We start from the raw sequence: 19450 nt of genomic DNA on the forward strand, positions 1-19450 counted from the left end.
ATTGTGCAGCTAAGGAAGCTGAGGATCCACTGAAGGCTGAGGGTTTGACCCATCCTTCCCACTGCCTACAGGGCTGTGGACAGAGCTAGGAGCATATGTCGTGCACTCCTGACTGGGCATCCAGGAAGAGAGAAGACTCAGATAATCCCAAGGGCATCCCCTCAAAGTCTGATGGTCCTCTGCCCCTCTTTGGGGCTGTCTTGTAGAGCAGTAGGAAGAGCTATGAGGTCAGAAGCCCAGGCCAGGACTCCAGCCCTACCTCTTACTGGCTGGACCACCTTGGACCAGCCAATTCCCTTTCTGCCTCTGTTGCCCAATCTCTAGCATGAAGGGTTGTGCTGAACAATCTCCAAGTCCCTTCAGCTCTATAAGCTGGGGCCACTAAGCTTCATTTTTTGCCTCTAGCCTGCTCAAGGCTGAGGACTTGGTTCGTGCCTGCCTCTGGCCTTCCTCAGCCATGGATTCGATGCTTCTTGGGTCTCCTCTTACTCAAACATGTCAGAAGCTGAGACCTGTCTCAACATAACCTCATGCCAGGGGTTATTGTCTCAAATGGGCTCACCCATTGGTCCCAGCCCCATTCCTTATGAGCCTTTTGAATCTGCATTCCCCACTGAAAGCAGACATTCACCCAGTCATGCATGTGATAGATGTACTAGGGCTGTGATACTAGCAGCTGCCATTGACTGAGTGCCTACTATGTCATACACATTCCATATTTTGCATCTGTACACTCTTCCTGCCAGGAATGGAGTAGTTTCCCTGTTATGCTGTTGACAAACTGCAGCCCAGAAAGGTTAAGTGACTTGACTAAGCTCTCATGACTTGGAAGTGGAAGAGTGGGGATTAGAACCCAGAACTCTGTGACTTCAAAGCCTGGGCTCCTGCCATGTGACATATCAGTGAGATGCCCGTTCCTGGCTGGGCCCTAGGATCCAGAGACATCACATCAGTGACTCTGCTTGCCCACAGGGCACCCTCAGCAGCTTCTCCTCCTTAAGCCTAGGAGTCTATAATCCTGGGCTATTCCCTTTCTGGGGCCACTCCCCAGAAAGGACAGTCAGACCCCCTGGGTGGTCTTTCTGTGGCATCGAGTGGACAGGGGCCTCCCTCTCTGGCTTGGGCAGGCAGGCGTGTGCTACTGTCGTCTCTAGGCAGCCATCGGATGAATAACTGATGGTGATTAGCTAAATCATAACATCGCTCATGCCATGCATAAGTGATGAGCCAACTGGTGCCAGGCCGCGATGAGAGGCAGTGGGCACCCCCACCTCACCCCCCAGCCCGGAGAAGCCACCACCGCGCTGCCTCCCTGTGTTATCTGGCACATCAAGTGCTGCGACAATGAATATAGATTGACCTTATTATAGCAGCCGGCTGCTGGTGCCAGGCGCAGCCAGGCATACTTTGCACAAATTAAAGGTGTCAGCATGTAATTTACGGTTCATGGCGAAAAGGGGTGGTGGGGGTAGGGGAGGCACTGAGGCAGGTAGAAAGGAAGGTGGGCTGGTTGTGGGGCTGGCACCAGGAGCCCAGGCGCTAATGACAGGAGGCGCAGCCGTGGTGTCATTTTCATCCCGGTTTGCTCATTTTTAGCTATTTCTTGCTCAAGGGGGGGCAGCCCCCTCTCCTGAGCTCTCCCCGACATGCTCTGTGTGCATGTGTGCGTGTGTGTATTTTTCAGCTAAATTACTGGTTTTACCTGAAGAGCGTAAAGTAGGTGTGCTAATTTACGGCTCGGCAGATAAAGCCGCGGTGTGCAGAGCTGTCTGGGAAGCCTGTGATCCGACATCATTTTACTAACACACCCGAGAGCAGCTTGACACATCAAGTCGGGCCTGTGATTAAAGTTGTAGTCTTCTTTTCCCCTCCCTCTCTCTTCTCCAACACGGAGAACAGATTAAACTCTAAGTAATAGATCTCGGTTTTCTTGCCATCCCACTGATATACACAGTACACAGTTTGACACAAAGAGTAAGTTATACATCACAAACAACAGCCTCTGCTCTTTACCGCCCAGAATTAATTTTCCATTTGCTACACTTCCCTCCTCTCCAAGCCCATTTTCCTGTCCAGCAGGGCCCTCTCCTCTCTTGAAAAGGCAGGTGAGGAGAAGTGCAGGTCGGGCCTGGAAGAGGTGGCTCAGGACAGATAGTTTAACCCTTATGGTTTAAGGATGAGGAAACAGAGACCTGGAGAGAAGCGACTTCCTGATGTCGCCCTTTGTGTCTGTGGCAGTGGTGAGGCTCAAACCTGTCTTCTGGTTGATGAGCCAGGCCCCACCTCCCATGCCCAGGCAGCAGAGGCTGCCCGAGGAGCTGCTTGTTTGTTTGCCCTGCTATTCCCAGCAACCTGCCAGGCAAACTGTCTCTGCTTCTCTGCTCTGCTCTGTGCCCCAGGAGGGGACCTCTAAGGGCTGCCCATGCCTCTGACCACTGCCTGGGCTTGGCTAGCGGGAGATACCAGAATGAGAAGCAACGGTGGGAGGAGAGAGAGGCTGTGCTATTTCTCCTCTGCTTCTCCCTCTGGGATGCGTGTCTCGGAAGAGCTGCCTCCCTCTGTGACTGCACTCCTGTGGGGCGGCCCCTCCTCCACGGCCCCCACTCCTGCTGGTCTCTGGCCATGACATCCTGCCCTGCCCTGTAGATGCGGGCTGCGGACAGCTGTCAGCTGTTCTAGTCCAGGAGTCTCCCCATCCCTTTTGGATTTCCTTACCCCTGCCCACTTCAGTCACCAGCCCCTCCATCTGTGTCTCTTCATTTGAGCCACCTGGGGGGAATTCTGTTTCCTATGGGGACCTCGAATGATACTGGGGTGGACCCGTTCTTTATTGAGGACCTACGCTGGCAGCCATCTGCCTAAAGGCACACACTGGGAGGAAGGAGTCCAGACCTCCCAGGGTAGCACGCATCCCTCTGGGAGAGTCCACCACTCAACCGGCTTGCTTTCCTGGCCACTGACACCCCTCCCCACGCCCCAGCGCAAGTCTTTGTACACCACCTTAGTGGAGGCTCGCGTGTGGCCCTGTGAGGCAGGGTCTGGCTAGGCCCTCTAAGGGATGTGGAAACGGAGGTCCAGGGAGGCTGGGGCTCTTCCCTAGGGTCACCCAACCTTGCACAGCAGAGTCCAGTTCCAAATGTGGGGCTAGCTGGCTCCAGTGCTGAGCAACTTCCTCTGTGCTGTGTGGGAGGTCTGTCTTGCTCATGTAGCTCACGTAGAACACACACACACACACACGTGCACACACAGGCACAAATGACTAAATGCTTTTAAGGAGCCGTAGGAGAGCATGGGCAGGGAGGCAAGGCCAGAAGTGAGGAGGGTTAGACGTGGCAGGTAGGGCTGGGTAAATCCAGGAGGGCATTTTGGAGGAGGTAAATAAGTCCTGGAGATGATTGGAAACCACGTGGAAGCATGTAGCCAGGAGCTCTCTAACCACGCCTCAGTAGATTGGTTGCACTGAATCACCAGGTTGGGTGGGGTTTAGGGGTGTGCTTTAAAATTAGACTCCCAGGCCTCATCTCTAACATATAGAATCAGAATCTCTGGGGATGCAGTCCAAGAATCTGTTTTGTTTTGCTTTGATATGCAACTAGTCGTGGGAGCCACAAACTCTTCCCACTTCCCCATTTTACGTGCTGGGGAAGTATGTAAAGGAAGTACAGAGAGGCCTAGGGGCTTGCTCAGGGTCTCACAGCAACCAATTCCAAAGCCAGGGCTGGCACCCAGGCCCCTTGGTTCCCAGCTCGGTGCTCATCCAACTGCTCATTCACCCTCGGGCTTCTCAGTGGGCAGGGTGGAAACACAGCTTCCTTAGATGATGGTCTCAGCCTCCTCCTCTCGCCCGCCCCAGCCACCCTGCAGCCGGTTCTCAAGATGGCAAGTGGGGGGTGGATGAAGGTGGTGGCAAAGCGAGAAAGCGCCTGGAATAACACGACATTTTGAAATGTGAATCACTGGCACTTTCTGTTTTCTCCTGTTCCCCCTCTGCACCCTCCCATTCCCTGCCCCCACCAGGCACTCTCTGAGCTGTAGGAATGCCAGGCCTGGACATCCACCCAGCGTGTGGAACCAGCTGGGGAAGCCACCTGTGTGCAAGAGTGGGTGGAGTCTGAGATGAGAGCAGAGACTGGGGCTCTGGGCCTACTGCTGTCCCTTCTTGGCCGTGTGACTTTGGGCAAGGCACTGCACCTCTCTGGACCTCAGCACTGGGATGCTCACCATAAGGCTTGTCAATACCCTTGGGCTGCCACATGGTGGGGGTGGGGGCCCTGCAGGACCTAGTCTATCCTGAATCCCTCTTCTGCCCTGCTGTCCTGACATTCCATCACTCACGTTCCGGTCTTTTGAACCCTGAGTAACAGGAGCCCAGGATGGTGCTGGTGGGAGGGTGCTGGGAAAGGGGGAAGCTGGGGAGGGGGCGGGTAGGGCTGCCGAGTGGAACAGGGGCCACTCAGCCGCTGAATGAATGTCTGGACTCCCACCCCCAGACACTTCCTCCACATTCCCTCAACTCAGGAGCTAATGATTCAAAAACAGAGGTCAGCTCCTGGCTCCATGTTGACATGCAGGTACAGGGCAGAGCAAGCCAATGGTACCCTGGACCTCAGGGGCCTTGTGCCTTCTGTGGTGTGAAAGGTCATTGGGCATTTCTTAAGTGCCTCCAGCGCCAGGGCTTCCCCTCAGGCACCAAGGAGTGAGTTGACTCTGTGTGTGTTTGTGTCCCCATCCCCAGATCAGGCCTGACTCACCCTGTGTCCCCACAGTCCAACACAGTGCTGGGTGCACAGCAGGGGCCCCAGGGACATCCCTGCATGGAATTCGTGCTGCCTGACCAGGACCTCGTCAGCCTCAGCAGGCAAGAGCCTTGGTCCCAAGAGGGTTGCCTATGGGCAAGGCTTTTTTTCAGATCCTCAGTGACCACATTTATAAAATTGTGGTAGTGGCCAGTTTCATAGGCTGAGGAGTTCTTTCTGCTCTCCCTCGCCATAGGGTCCCTCTGCCTCAGCAGGAGAGCAGGCCAGAGTGCAGAGTCTGAGTGTGAGGCAGATGTGCATATGTAGGAATTCAGACAGGGCTGGCACATAGCAGCTGCTCAGTTAACGTCTATGAGGGGAAGAAAGGAGGAGGAGGGAAGAGGCAGAAAGAGAGTGAGGCTGGTGTGTGCAGCCCCATCAGCTGGCTCTGTGCCCATCAGATCCCTCTTGACCCCCCAGCTGGCTCCTGCCCAGCCTCCTCTACTTCCTCCTGTGGCCTTTTCCCCTCCTCCTGAGAAGAAGGTGATGTTGGAGGAAATGATGGGGAGGGCACTGGAGAAAGCTCCCTAGGAAGTGGAGCTCTGTTCTAGAGACTAGGGAAATTGGGCCATAAGTCTCCAGATCTCCCTTTCTGAGGAGCCCTCCATATAGCAGGAGGTGCTCAAAGCTGAGTGTCCCAATCCTGAACTTGGCAAATGACCTAACCCTAACACCCCACTGACAGTGTCCCAGGTGTAGACCCCTGTCCGGCTAGGAGGGACAGTGTTTAGTTTGCCACTGAGTGAGGGTGGTGGTGTGGGGTGGGGCTGTAAGACAGAAATGCACCCCAGGAAGTGGGAAGCCAAGAGTGGGGAGAGTTCCATGCCCGGGAGCCCAGGGCCCACTTGTGGCTGCTCATGCTCACCAGGTTTTGTCACCTGCCACTGGCTTCTAACCACTGATCAAAAATAGTCCTCTGCTTGCCCTTACATGTGACCGGCCTGTGGTCAGAGCACCCTACCCAGGCTGGGGTTGGGCTGCACGAGCATCCTGGCCAGCCCTGCCCCAAATGAGACAGGAAGTGCTCTGAAGTGCCTCTGTAGCTGACGGGGGCCGGGGTAGGGGGGACCCTGCCAGCAGCTATCTGGGAGAGTTTGGCTTACGTTTCATAGGTTTTCAAGGTCAATTTCTTCCTCCTTGTTACCTGTGTCTCTTGTTTCTCTTAAAGGCCATCTGGAAAGAGGATATGGCCCAGAAGCATTTCTGTTCTCTCTCTGGACCTGAGCACAGTTCCCCAAGGGTGTATCGTCTTGGCTGGCATGGTGGGTGGAGAGGATATGGGGACAGGGTGGGCCCTAGCTTAGAATCCAAGCCACAGGGGCTTTAAACTCAAGAGAAAAAAACGTGGAGAGCTACAACCAGGTCATTTTACCAATGAGGAAGCAGCTTCTAGGGAGGTGAAGTGACTCACCTAGTGACTTCAAAATAAAAAATTCCCGTTTCACAGATGAGGAGACAAAATCATACAGACAAAATGTGACCTGCCTAGGGTAACACCATAGTGGCAGAACTCTGGCTGGACCCAAATCTCTGGGTTCCTCGCTTCCTTCCATCCTGCTGGACAGCTCTGTGTGTGTGATCTGTTGATGAATTAGTTACACTTATCTCCGTTTACAGATCAGGAAACTGAATCTCAGAACAATGGCATACTTGGCAAATAATGACACCTTCAGCTCTGCTTGAGATCAGACGCAGCAAGTCCAGTGGAGGCCCAGGTCCCAGCTCCTCTAGGAAACCTGTCCTGACGATTCCAGGCCACATGGAGTCCTTCCTTCTCCAAAGTATTACTACGCTTATTTTGAGGAATAGAAAAATAATGCTAAGAAAGAAGCAAGGAAACATTCGTACAATTCTCATGGCACGCTGAGTACTTGCCAGCACTCACGGGCGCCTAGGGACTACCTTGAGCAGGACTCAGGATGATGCTCATTTTACAGGTGAGGAAACTGAGGTTCAGAGGGCTCAGGTCCCAACCCATGTCTGTATGTCGCCCACGTTCAATGCGCTTTTCTCCCTTATTCGGCCCCCCATTCTCCTCCTCTAGAATCGTTTCCTAAGTGCTTTCTTGTCTCTGCAATTTGGCTGTAAGCTCATCAATCATAGAGATCATGTCCCTGCTTGCACCCCATGCAGCTGACCCGGGCTTGACCTCAGCAAAGGGTCAGCACAGACTTGAGGAGGCAGAGATGGGGCAGAGGCAGCAGGCCAGCTCCAACTCCCCTCAGCCGCTTCCTGGCACAGTGAGGGCTGTTAGTCTATTTCTCAGAACCTCAGTTTCTTCATCTATAAAACGGGGTGGTACTAACCATGGAGGCTCAGGCTCGCTGAGTGAAGGTGCAGTAAGGTAAGGAGCTTTGAGTGTCAAGAGCCCAGTGTGAAGCCTGGCACATAGTGGGTATGTAATATGAACTGGGATTACTCTTGTCAGCCTGCTCATTTTGTGGGGCATCTCTGGGGTGCCCTCTCACCCCCAGCAACTGTGACCCAGCCTTCCTTTCCTGGAGGAAGCCTGCCTCTCCCTGGGCCCTGTGTGTGTAGGGGCTGGATCTGGCTGATAGGCACACAGGGGACTGTGTTTCTGCGTCACTCACTTTGGGTGGTGGCTGTGAACACTGCAGTCTGTGTGTCCCTGCCGTGCCTCCAGACTTTGTTAACCCTGAGAGCTGAGGGTTTGTCGGTGCTTCCAGACTCCCAGGAGGAGGAGAGGACCTCAGCTGAGACACTGGTTTCCCCTGGCTAGCCTGCCTCGAGCTAGGGAGAAACCCTTCAAGATGAGCTCCCAGCTTCAAAGCCCAGCGGGGGTGGGTGGCTGACTACAGGGGCAGAGCACAGCCCAGGAGATGGCCGCTGCAGACATGCTGCCAGGCACACCTCAATCACCACCAAAGCAGCAGCTGCCAGGCCCTCTTTTGATGGAAGAGAGACGTGGAGGTGGGGAGAAGAGAGCCTCCCAAGTCAGGGAGCCAGGGGTGGGACGGGGTGGGCCATCTGCATGATCTGAGCTTCCAGTTTAGTTCTCCCAGTCTTTAGTATTAAATGGCAAAGGCTCCCTTGGATGCTCAAATCAAGCAGATATCTTGAAGGGGAGTTTGGACCTGTCTGGGGCAGGAGTGCTGGTAACCATGGGTGGTGTTTTCTCTGTACTGAGTTATCACCTAGCTGTACATACAGCCCTGCCTACATCCCGCCCTTGCTCCCTCAGCCTCAACCACTCTGCACTTTCTTCTGTCCCTTGAATAAACCAAACACGTTCTTTCCCCAGGCCTTTGCTTTGACTGTTTCCTCCTCTCAGACAGCTCTTCTTCTGACCTTATGCAGGGCACCCTTTCTCATCAAGATCACCCCGCTCATGGGGGCCTCCATTCCCCAGGGCAGGTGACCCTCTTACATGACCTTCGTGGCCCATAACTCCATTGGTAATTATCCTTATTAGATTGTTTCTTGCTTTTTTTTTGTCCCCCCACTGCAATGGAAACTCCCCAGGGGTTTGGATGCTTCATCTCTGCTGAGACCCAGTGCCTTCCACTGAAGGTGCTCAGGAAATACCTTCTGAATGATCAGAAGCCCCTGCTATCTGCTAAACTGGATCTATGATGACAGAAGCCGAGGAATGTGAGGTTCATCTAGAGAGCTCTTGTGAGTTTTCCAAGGGTAAGCACGACACCTAGCTCATTAGATCCCGGGATAATCCACAACCCCTCCTTCACTCAGAACAGGTGAAAGTACTGAGACCTGGAGAGGGGCGGGATCACCATGAAGGTGACACACCTGGCTGGAGGGGCAGCAGCAGGAGTGTGGCCCCTTCCTAAAGCTGCAGGCTTATGAAACGAAACATAAGGAGGGCATGTTTTTGCCTGGACACGGAGCCTCAGTCTCACAGGTCCTGATGGGGCCAAGGCCCCTATGGTAAAGCCCCCCCTGCTTGCAAACAAGGATGCTGAGACCCAGGGAGGTGCATGGCTGATCAGAGCTCCCACCACAAATTAGAAGTAGTCTTCAGATTGTAGATGCGTCTGTTTCTTCGTGTGCCAGGCCGGTGGGGAAGTCAAGCTTGCCGATGTCCACATGGGGCTAAAGAGGTCTCAGATGAGGATCTCAAAAAGGATCCTGAGGAGAGAGGGCCAGGCTGCCTAGAGCCCGTCTGTGGAAAACCTGGTCAGGGGTCACTACAAGGGAGGAGTGAAGAGCAGTAGCCTCAAAACTTTACAATTAAGAAAAAAAAAATCAGACCACACAGTCATCAATATATGTGCCTGAGCACCTTCAGTGCAAGGCCCTGGGTCTCAGCAGAGATGAAGCATCCAAACTCCTGGGGAGTTTCCATTGCAGTGGGGGGACCAAAAAAAGCAAGAAACACAATGTAATAAGGATAATTACCAATGGAGTTATGGGCCATGAAGGTCACATAAGAGGGTCACCTGCCCTGGGGAATGGAGGCCCCCATGAGCGGGGTGGTCTTGATGAGAAAGGGTGCCCTGTATAAGGTCAGTCGATATAAAATATAATATATCTTTGTTTATTCACTATGTACATTCAGATATAATAATATGTATGAAAATGTGCAAAAATAGAAATTTTGAAATGAGATTTTAAAGCATATGTAACATTTCTGTTATTTTCTTCCCATATGACAATCGTGCCCAGCTCTGGGCCTTAGGGCACTCCCTTTGCAGAGCACTCATTAGGAATATGTGCTTTGGGGCCCAACAGACCTGTGTTTGAATCCAGGACTTTCTTGTCATTATCCATGGCTTTAGGGCAGCTTCTGGGACACAGTCTCTTCCTCTGTAAAACGGGACAATAATTCCTACTTTGCTCTATGCTTTAAATGAGGTAATACTTAAACGGTGCTTGGCACCGGGCTTGGCAGCCTGGAAGAGCTCATATATGGTAACTATAGTGATTATTATTACCATGATCCGGCTCATCCTTGTTTGCTAAAATTAATAAACTCAACTCTAAATACCATGGACCATCAGGCTTGTTTCTTGAGCTGCCCCATCCTCACCAGAGATGCTGGGTCACCGCTGAGTATAAGGCTGGAACTAAGATGACAGTTTCCCTTGGCCGAATACGATGCCCCCAGCATTGATGCAGACGGACCTGGAACCTGGCTAAAGAAAGGCCGGCTGGGCGTCCCCAAGGATGGGGCTGAGAGGCCGGTCAGATTTCAGCTTTCTCTGTGTTCCTTTTAAAATAATTGAAGTGTCAGCTTGGGTTCATGGGCTGGTCACGGTTTCCATCCCTCCCTAACTTCATAAGGCAAGTCCATGAATTATACAGTGCCGGAGCAGACGGTGCTAAGTAAGGATGCATCACAAGCCGGGCTTAATAAGGACACTCCAGCTATTCTTGGAAGGCATTTGCAAGTAAAAAATATGGTGCATGGAGATCTGATGTCGACTTCACATTCTGAAGATTTCAGCTAGGTCAGCATTATTTTATGTTAAATCCCATCAAAACAAAAAAATAAAGAAATAAGGAAGCACTATAGTACATTGTTTTGCTTTGTTTTTAACTTGAACTTTTTAGTAATAACACACATGGTCAAATCTGCCTACCTCCTCCCACACACCCCAACCCCATCTCCCATTCCCACACCCCCTCTAAGTAATGTCAATACACATTCTCATGGACTCATATGGTGTGGGTAGACATTGCCTTGCTGTGGAATTAGAAAGTATTCCTACCATTATAATTTTGTGCTAAATAGTGAGAAGATAAAAGCTTTCCTATTTTCTTTCTTTTTTTCACCAAGCTTTCGCATGACCCATACCTGCGCTTTTCTATAACATGTCCACGTGTTAAAAACTCAGCCATTTATCAAAAAAATAGGGACTGACATCTATTTAAAAAATTAAATTGTGCTGGAGGATAGGAACCAAGAACCACAGTAAAAGCTGGGAGGCTTTTCTCCTGTACTCCAGGAGGGTGGCTTTTCATCCAGAATGCCCCAGGAGAGAGGGCTGACCATTCTGGATGGCTCCTTCGTCACTTCCTGAGAATCAACTGCCTCCGTAGGAGATGCTGGGCCCTGTAGTGCAGGGATCCCACTTAGACTTCCCTTTATGGGTTCACATGTGGCTTTGTTTATAAACACAGTATTTCAGGGGAAAGGCAAGCAGGCATCACATGCCAGGAGGTGAGGGAAGCACAGAAGCAGGAATATCTAAGAGGCCCCTGCAAACCTTTTCTGGCCATTGATGGCAAAAAAGGATCAGGGTTTCCCTAACTCACCTCCTTACAACCTGGAGAGCCACTAGCATCTTTGTGTACACAAGGGCCAGGTTTATTTTGGGAATCCTGAAATGTAAACCCAATACAGCAGCGACGAGAGTATTTATATCAGCAGCAAAGTACAAGAACAGCCTGTGAACTGGGAACCTCTTGGGCTGGAAAAGTCCAAGTGCTCAGAAGAAGGTAGGTAGACCAGCATTTCTCAAACTTAAATATGCCCAAGAATCCCCCTGGGGATCTTGTTTAAATAAAGACCAAGATTCTGCAAAGGGCCTAAGATGTTGCATTTCTAAAAGTGCCCAGGCAATGCTGCTGCTGATGCTGGTCCTTGGACCCCACTTTGAGAGGTGAGGGTGTAGGCTAGGTCCCTTTTTCCAGGAAGGCTTGTATTCAGGTTACTGGGCTCAGGTGCTGTGATGGGGGTCGGGGGGATGTGGTTTCACGTCTGCTTCCAGATTGTGCCTTAGGTGGACATGATTGGCTCATACAGGATGGTGGCCAGGGGGTGCTGGGCAGGCATGGGCATGGGACAGAACACAGGACCATGAGTCAGGAGAAGTGGGTTCTCCTGGCACCACCTGGCTCCCCTACTCAGCTGTGGAGTAGTAGAGGGTATTTGATGACAGGGAGGTCATTGGCAGCTTTCATAAGAGCAGATATAAAGTCTCTAGGATGTGTTAGATCAAAAACCTAAGTGTAATGGGGTGTGTATGGTAGGCTGACACTGAGTAAAGAAAGTGAGGGACCACATACACATAGATGAGTTTGTGTAAATGGAGAACTTCTCATTCTGAAAAGATACACAAGAAACCATAAACAGTGGTTGCCTTTGAGGGGAGAAACTGAGAAAGAAGATACAAGGAGCAAGAAGAGCCTCCCTCTAATTGAAACACTCACTTCTCTGGCCACAGTGATTGGTTCAGTGGGCTTGGACCTGTGACATGCCCTGTTCCAATCAGAGTAAGTCTCTGGATATTTGCTGGACTGTGTTGTTCTCCATCTCATTCCAATGAGACTTACTTGTCAACATCTGCTGAGACCTGCCATCCAGCGTGGTGTTCAGACAGTTGTTCCCCTCCTTGCTGGCATCAGCTGGGACATGACAGTGTCCTCATCTGATCTCACAGGACATCCTCTCCTGTTGTTGTGAGTCCCCTGCAAGGCTCTGCCTTTCAGGTGAACCCTCTGCCCCACTCCTTGTGGGCATGGAGAAGCCCAGCTATTCTCTCTGCACCAGGCTGAGGGAGTGGCACTCTCTGTGTCCATATGTCTGGGCTCCTCCACTGGACAGGGATCTCTCTCTAAGGTTCGCTATCATCCCAAGGCCCCTCCCTTCTTGTTTCCCAAACTGGCCAGAGATTTCTGGGTCTGATACTTCCTCTCCCACTGAGATTGGACCACAGGAGGAGTCAAGCATGTGACTCCTTGTCCCTGCCTTACATATCAGTAGCTCCTTCTGCTGCTCTCACCTCTGCCTCCGCCCACCCCACCCCTCTTAGTTATCCATGTCTAATCTCGGCAGCATGGCAGTCTGGTTCTCCAGCTCTCCTTTTTCTAATCTAGACTTTATGCCCCAATTCCTTCAGAGCTTTGCTTCTGATGATGCTAAAACTAGGCTTTTAGAACTGAAAAGAAAAAAAACAGTTTTTGCAAATCAAAAGCCTTATCTTTCAAGAACTTGTCTCTGCTATGAGTACCAAAGTTCTATTTTGAAATGAGAAGAGTGACTGTTTCTCTTCTCCTTACATTCCATGTTCCTGATCTAACAGTCCTAATCTTGCTTGAGGCCAGGCACCCTCAACTTGGATACATGGGTGTGGGAAGTATGATTGTCCTGCTGTGGCATCAATGGCCCTTCAGCTCCCCGCAGCCTTCCTAAGTTCTGCAGGGGAACAGGAGAAAACAATTTTGGAGTTGGGGCACCCAATTAGTGGCAGAACTAGTCCCACTTCTGCCACGCAATTGTTGCTCGATCTAGGGAAGTTGCTGAATCCTTTTGAACCTCGCTTTTCTTATCTGCAAAATAGGGAGAGCAACAACCACCTCTCAAGGTTGTTTCAGGATCGAGGCAGATAACATATGTGAAGGTGCTTTGCAAATCACAAAGTATGGTATAAACATGAGAAGCATCATTACTTTCCAGTGTTCTTAACTTCTTTGTGTAGTTTTCCCTGCCAAAGGCATCTGTCTTGAGCTCACATGGCAATTTGCTCACAGAGCCATGAACGTATTGTATTGTACCGAACTTATATTTTAACATGTCTGCTGGCTTCTTGCACTGCATGTGAGTGCTTGGAGGGCAGGGACCACACCTATGTGATCTTGGCACCTCTTGCCTTCAGCCAGTGTCTGAAGTAGGTGCCCAGTATGTGTTTGTTGATGAAGGGGTGGACACTTAGCAAGTACTCAGTAGATTCATGTAATATAAATAAATACTTAGCCAGGAGCAGTAATGGGCTGGAACTTCTGTAGACTAGTGGTTTTCAACTGGGAGCAATTTTGTCCCCTTCCTGTCAGGGGGTATTTGGCAATTGGGAGATGTTTTTGGTTGTCATAACTTGGGGAGTGCTACAGATATCTAGTGGGTAGAAGCCAGGGATGCTGCTAAACATCCTACAATGACCAGGACAACCCCCTACAACAAACAATTATCCAGTCTAGAATGTCAAGAGTGCCATTGCCTAGAAACCCTGCTGTAAGCTCTGTTTTTAAACAGTCCAGAGAAATAAGTCCTGTGAGTCCAGAATTGGAACGGAACTTTAGACTTTGGGTTTAAAAATGATGTCTTGATTATCTTTGATGAATGGAAGGGGGTGGAGATATGGTGGCTAGTGATGAAGATTCTGAAAATTATTACTAGCTGGGGGTGGGAGAGGAGACAGACTTTGGAAAATGTCCAGCTGAAGAAGAGAAGAGGGTTGGCATCAGACAGGATAGGGTGGGGCCCTAGCGTGCTGGGAGGCACTGAAGGAACCTCTGAGTAGAGAAGTTAAGCATATGTGCTGAGCTCTATGACTATCTGTCAATTCCCTGTCCTCCTTCTGCAGGAGGCACCTGTTGAACTCAGGCATGGGCATGTGACTTGATTTGGTCAATGAAATGTGAGAGAAGTGACATCCACTTTGAGGCAGGCACTTTCCAAGTGAGTATGTACTTCCCCATGTTCCCCAGTGTGGTTGCTTAGCCAGCCTGGGCCCCAGAATGAGATAACAGCAACGTAGAGCATGACCTGTAATTGCCGTGAAGATGAGAGAGAAACAGACCTGGAATGCCTTACACCACTGCAGTTTTTTGGATTATGTTTTATTGCACCATAATCTATCCTATCTTGAGAATATACTATATTGGGGCTGATGTAGATAGCAATCCTGTGTAACTGAAGATCAGCTCATCTTTCCTTTCCCCTTTGAATTGGTTTGCACAGGGATCTCTGAGGTGTCTTGGCTAGAGAAGACAAATGCCAAGTGACTAGGACCCCTAATTGTTGTCAACGAAAAGAGTCAAACTCTATAATATATTTGGAGGGGTTTATTCTGAGCCAAATATGAGTGATCAATGACCTGTGACACAGCTCTCAGGAGATTCTGAGAACATGTGCCCAAGATGGTCAGGCTACAACTTGATTTTATACATTTTAGGAGGACATAAATCGTCAATATGTGTAAAATACATTGATTCAGTCGAGAAAGGTGGGACAACCTGATTCAAAGATTTTCTGATTGGTAATTGGTTGAAAGAATTATTATCTAAAGACTTGGAATCAATAGAAAAGAATATCTGGGTTTACGATAAGGGGTTGTAGAGACCAGAGTTTTATCATGCAGATTAAGCCTCCAGGTAGGAGGCTTCAGAGAGAATAGATTGTAAATGTTTCTTTTCTTTCTTTCTTTCTTTTTTTTTTTTGAGATAAAGTCTTGCTCTGTTGCCTAGGCTGGAGTGCAGTGGTGCAATCTCGGCTCACTGCAACCTCCACCTCCTGGGTTCAAGCGATTCTTGTGCTTCAGTCTTCTGGGTAGCTGGGATTACAGGTGTCTGCCACAACGCCCAGCTAATTTTTGTATTTTTCGTACAGATGGGGTTTCACCATGTTGACTAGGCTGGTCTGGAACTCCTGACCTCAAGTGATTCGCCTGCCTCAGCTCCCCAAATGCTGGGATTACAGGCGTGAGCCACTGCCCCCAGTCAAGAATAGACTGTAAATGTTTCTTATCAGATTTAAAGAGTCTTCTATCAGTAATTCCAAAAGGGAGGAGGGTATAATGAGCCATGTCCAGCTCTCTGTTCCCATCATGTCCTGAATTCGTTTTTCAGGTTAACTTTGGAATGCCCTTGGCCAAGAGGAGGGGTCCATTCAGATGGCTGGGGGAGCTTAGAATTTTATTTTTGGTTTATACAGTCCGTCTGCATTCTCAAATCTCCAGGAGGCAGGAGCCATGGTGGGTCCAGGGGAAGGCAACTGACACTCCAAAACTCCCTTCTCACTGCTGCTTCAATGCCAGCTTCACAGAAAGATATATGATGGTTCTATTTATTTAGTTATCACAAATGTCACTATTATCACAGATGACATTAATTTTTAAAAGAAAAGGAAGAAAATATGTCACATTTCTGTTTTGTGCATATGCTGATTGAATGAAAAGTTTATATCAGATGCCAACTTAAAATAAGGACATATAAATATTTAATTGTTTATATGTATGTATACATTGCTGTATACACAATATTTATCTATACAGCTAGAGAGCACTGATTCTCAGCTGAGGGGTGATTTTTACTTTCCAGGGAGACATTTGGCAATATCAGGAGACATTTTTGGTTGTCCCAGCTGAGGGCTTGGGGGTACTCCTGGCATCCAGTGGGTAGAGGCCTGGGATGCTGCTAAGCATCCTTCAGTGTACAGGGCAGTCCATATTATCTGAACTGTGCTGAGGTTGGGAGAGCCTGGCCTGGATGTACATCTAAAGCCAGGAGTTCTGGGGCTGTTTTCTGTGAAGCCATGAGTGCTGGCATCATTCTTCAGAGCATCATTGACACACATCTGCTTGATTCATTTCACGTCCCCACCTTGGCTGACTCATCTAGAAGAAACCACAAGTCACAGATCAGCAAGGGGCCAGCCCTCACGGTCCTTACAAGACAGCCTCGATGGCACTGGGGTTCCCCTGGGAACACACATGGTCAAGCATAGCTGCCTTGCTCAGCTCTCAGGATGACAACTATTTACACCTAGTGTGCTTTATAGCACACCTGGGATGGGAGTTGCAACGGCAGAAAGGTAACAGTGTGGGAGGAAGGGAGTGAGAAGGGGAACCAGAGAAGGGAGGGCCAGTCATGTTAGTTTTATGAAGATATGACAATTAGTGCATCACTTAAAACATTGCTCATAAGGACTGCTTAGGCACAATTTGTCTATATATGAAGATATTGAGATATGTGATTTTATAGCTACAGCTATGTGTAATATATGTGTGTGTGTGTGTGTGTGTGTGTGTGTGTGTATACACACATTAGTAATGAGGTGAAACATTTACTGTCCTAACAGCTGGAACTAACATTCCACATGGAGTGGGAACTGACTTTGAGACACTTTCTGGATAAGTCACTGGACTGGAGAGAGAGACTTGGAGGGCAAACGCGCCAGCTGGACTCCCAGAGAATAAGCTAGCTTGCTGCTGAAGATGGAAACCTTCTCACTTTTGCTCCTGAGATGGGAGATTAAGAAAAAAAAATAGAAAGGAAACAAAAAACAGAGAAAAAGAAGGAGGAAGCCAGAGTAGCCAGAAAGATGATGAGATTCTAGGATGCTCTATGGGTGGCAGAGCCCGTGAGAAACGTGTGGTGGGTTTTGGGGATGGGGTGAAGTGGGAAGGCCTTTAGGAAGCAGAGTGTGGTGCTACTTTGCCACTTTTCTAAGTGGGAGAGAAAAAAAGAATGAGAGCGTGGCCCTAGAATGTTTGTCATGCAGTGTGCTCAGAACTGTATTAGGATGTCTTTCCTGTCCTGTCTGATGCTCTATGTGGCAGGTTTGAGCTGCCCAGGGAAGAGACTCAGCCTCCAGGGCCCTCTCTTCCCCTGTGCCCTGCTCCATACCTCCACGTGGTGCATGAGGGAGGCCCCAGGAGGCTGAGGCCGTGCTGGGGCCCTAAGCTCTGGCCTAACCAAGTGAAGTCTCAGGGGAGACCTTGAACCATAAGGCAGGCGTTAGTGTTTCCAGCCACACGGATCTAGATGTTAAGGAAGCTAGGGAGCTCCAGCTGACAGGTGGGGAACCAGGCTTACTCCACCAAACGATTAGACCAGATGCCAACTCATTTCCAGATCTCATTGCCAAAGATACTAGAAAAGCCCTTAGGTAAAACAAAGCGATGAATCGGAGGCAGACACAAATCCACCAAGTGGAGAATCCACATACTTGCAGCAATGACACTAATGCTTTGAAGGAGGCAAACTCCTCAGACTTGTCACATATTTATTTGCAGTTTCAGTCTCTAGAGATTCCAGAGTCTGGGATCTGGGTTGGGGTGAAGGGAGGCATGGTTTTGCCACAGCCTGCCCTGTACTGCTGAATTCTCCTGCGTGTGCTCAAGTGCTTGCAAATGAAAGGTCATCTGGGCCTTGATCAGTCGTGTGGCCTGTGGATGGTGAGCAGCCTGGCAAAGGCAGAGGTCTGTGAGGTGGGGGCAGTGGGGCTCCGTGGGCAGGTTTGCCCATGCCTGAGCACCAGGTCCCTACTCTAACACAGGCACACCACAGAGATATTGCAGGTTTGGTTCCAGACTACCACAATAAAGCAAATATCACAATAAAACAGGTCGCACAATTTTTTTGGTGTTCCAGTGCATATAAAAGTTATGTCTGCATGATACTGTTGTCTATTAAGTGAGCAATAGCATTGTCTAAAAAACAATGTACATACCTTAATTAGAAATACCTTATTGATAAAAAATGCTAACGATCGTCAGAATCTTCAAGTCGTCATAATCATTTTGCTGGTGGAGGGTCTTCCTTCAGTGTTGATGGCTGCTGACTGATCTGGGTGGTGGTTACTGAAGATTGGGATGACAGTGGCAGTTTCTTAAAGGACAAAAACAATTAAGTTTGTTGCATCAGTTGACTCTTCCTTTCAAAAAAGATTTCTCTGTAGCTTTTGACAACATTTTATCCACAGCAGAACTTCTCTCGAAATTGGAGTCAAGCCTCTTAATCCCTGCTGCTCCTGCTTTATCAACTAAGTTTATGTGATATTCTAAATACTTTGTTGTCATTTCAACGATGTTCATAGCACCAGTAGATTCCACCTAAAGAAACCACTTTCTTTGCATATCTGTCAGAAGCAACTCCTCATCTGCTGAAGCTTTATCATAAAATTGCAACGATTCAATGTCATCTTTAGGCTCCACTTGTCATTTTGTGTCTCTGCCACTTCTGCAGTTACTTTCTGCACTGAAGTCTGAAGCCCTCAAAGTCATCCATGAGAGTTGGAATCCACTTCTTCCAAACTCCTGTTAATGTTGCTATTTTGACCGCGTCCTATGAATCACAAATGTTCTTATGGCATCTAGAAGGGGAAATCCTTTCCAAGAAGGTTTAAATTTATTTTTCCTAGATCCTTCCAAGGAATCACTATCTATGACTGCTAAAACTTTAAAAAAAATATTTCTTAAATAATAAGACTTGAAAGTTGAAATTACTCCTTGACCTAAGGGCTGAGAATGGATGTTGTGTTAGCAGGCATGAAAACAACATCAATTGTACATCTCTTTATACATCTCCATCAGAGTTTTTTGGTGACCAGGTCCATTGGCAATGAACAGTCATGTTTGGAAAGGAATCTTTTTTCCTGAGCAGTAGGTCTCAAAATTGGGCTTAAAATATTCAGTAAACCATGTTGAAAACCAATGTGCTGTCATCCAGGCTTTGTTGTTCCACTGATAGAGCACAGGGAGAGTAGATTTAGCATCGTTCTTAATGGCCCTAGGATTTTGGTGATGGTAAAGGAGGACCATTGGCTTCAACTTAAAGTCACCAGCTCCATTAGCCCCTAATAAGAGAGTCAACCTGTTCTTTGCCATGGAAGTCAGGCATTGACTTTTCTTTTCTTTTAAATTATTTTGAGATGGAGCCTCACTCCGTTGCCCAGGCTGGAGTGCAGTGGCATGATCTCGGCTCACTGCAACCTCTGCCTCCCGGGTTCAAGCAATTCTCCTGCCTCTGCCTCCTGAGTAGCTGGGACTACAGGCGCATGCCACAACGCCTGGCTAATTTTTGTATTTTTAGTAGAGACGGGGTTTCACCATTTTGGTCAGGCTGGTCTTGAACTCCTGACATTGTGATCCACCTGCCTCAGCCTCCCAAAGTGCTGGGATTACAGGAGTGAGCCACCACGCCCAGCCGACTTTTCTTTATCTATGAAAGTC

The 19450-nt window shown here is 49.1% G+C and overlaps 1 long non-coding RNA gene across 1 annotated transcript in view; it reads left to right on the forward strand.

Moving 5' to 3' along the window:
- LOC129014363 (uncharacterized) overlaps positions 1-8085 on the forward strand; it is a 123537-nt gene extending 115452 nt beyond the window's left edge. Inside the window, exon 5 of the long non-coding RNA XR_010123971.1 lies at positions 6414-8085. This is a non-coding gene — a long non-coding RNA (uncharacterized LOC129014363). The remainder of the gene's footprint in view (positions 1-6413) is intronic.
- Positions 8086-19450: the final 11365 nt, after the last annotated feature.

This window comes from Pongo pygmaeus, chromosome 16, assembly GCF_028885625.2.
Source record: "Pongo pygmaeus isolate AG05252 chromosome 16, NHGRI_mPonPyg2-v2.0_pri, whole genome shotgun sequence".
NCBI lineage: Eukaryota > Metazoa > Chordata > Mammalia > Primates > Hominidae > Pongo > Pongo pygmaeus.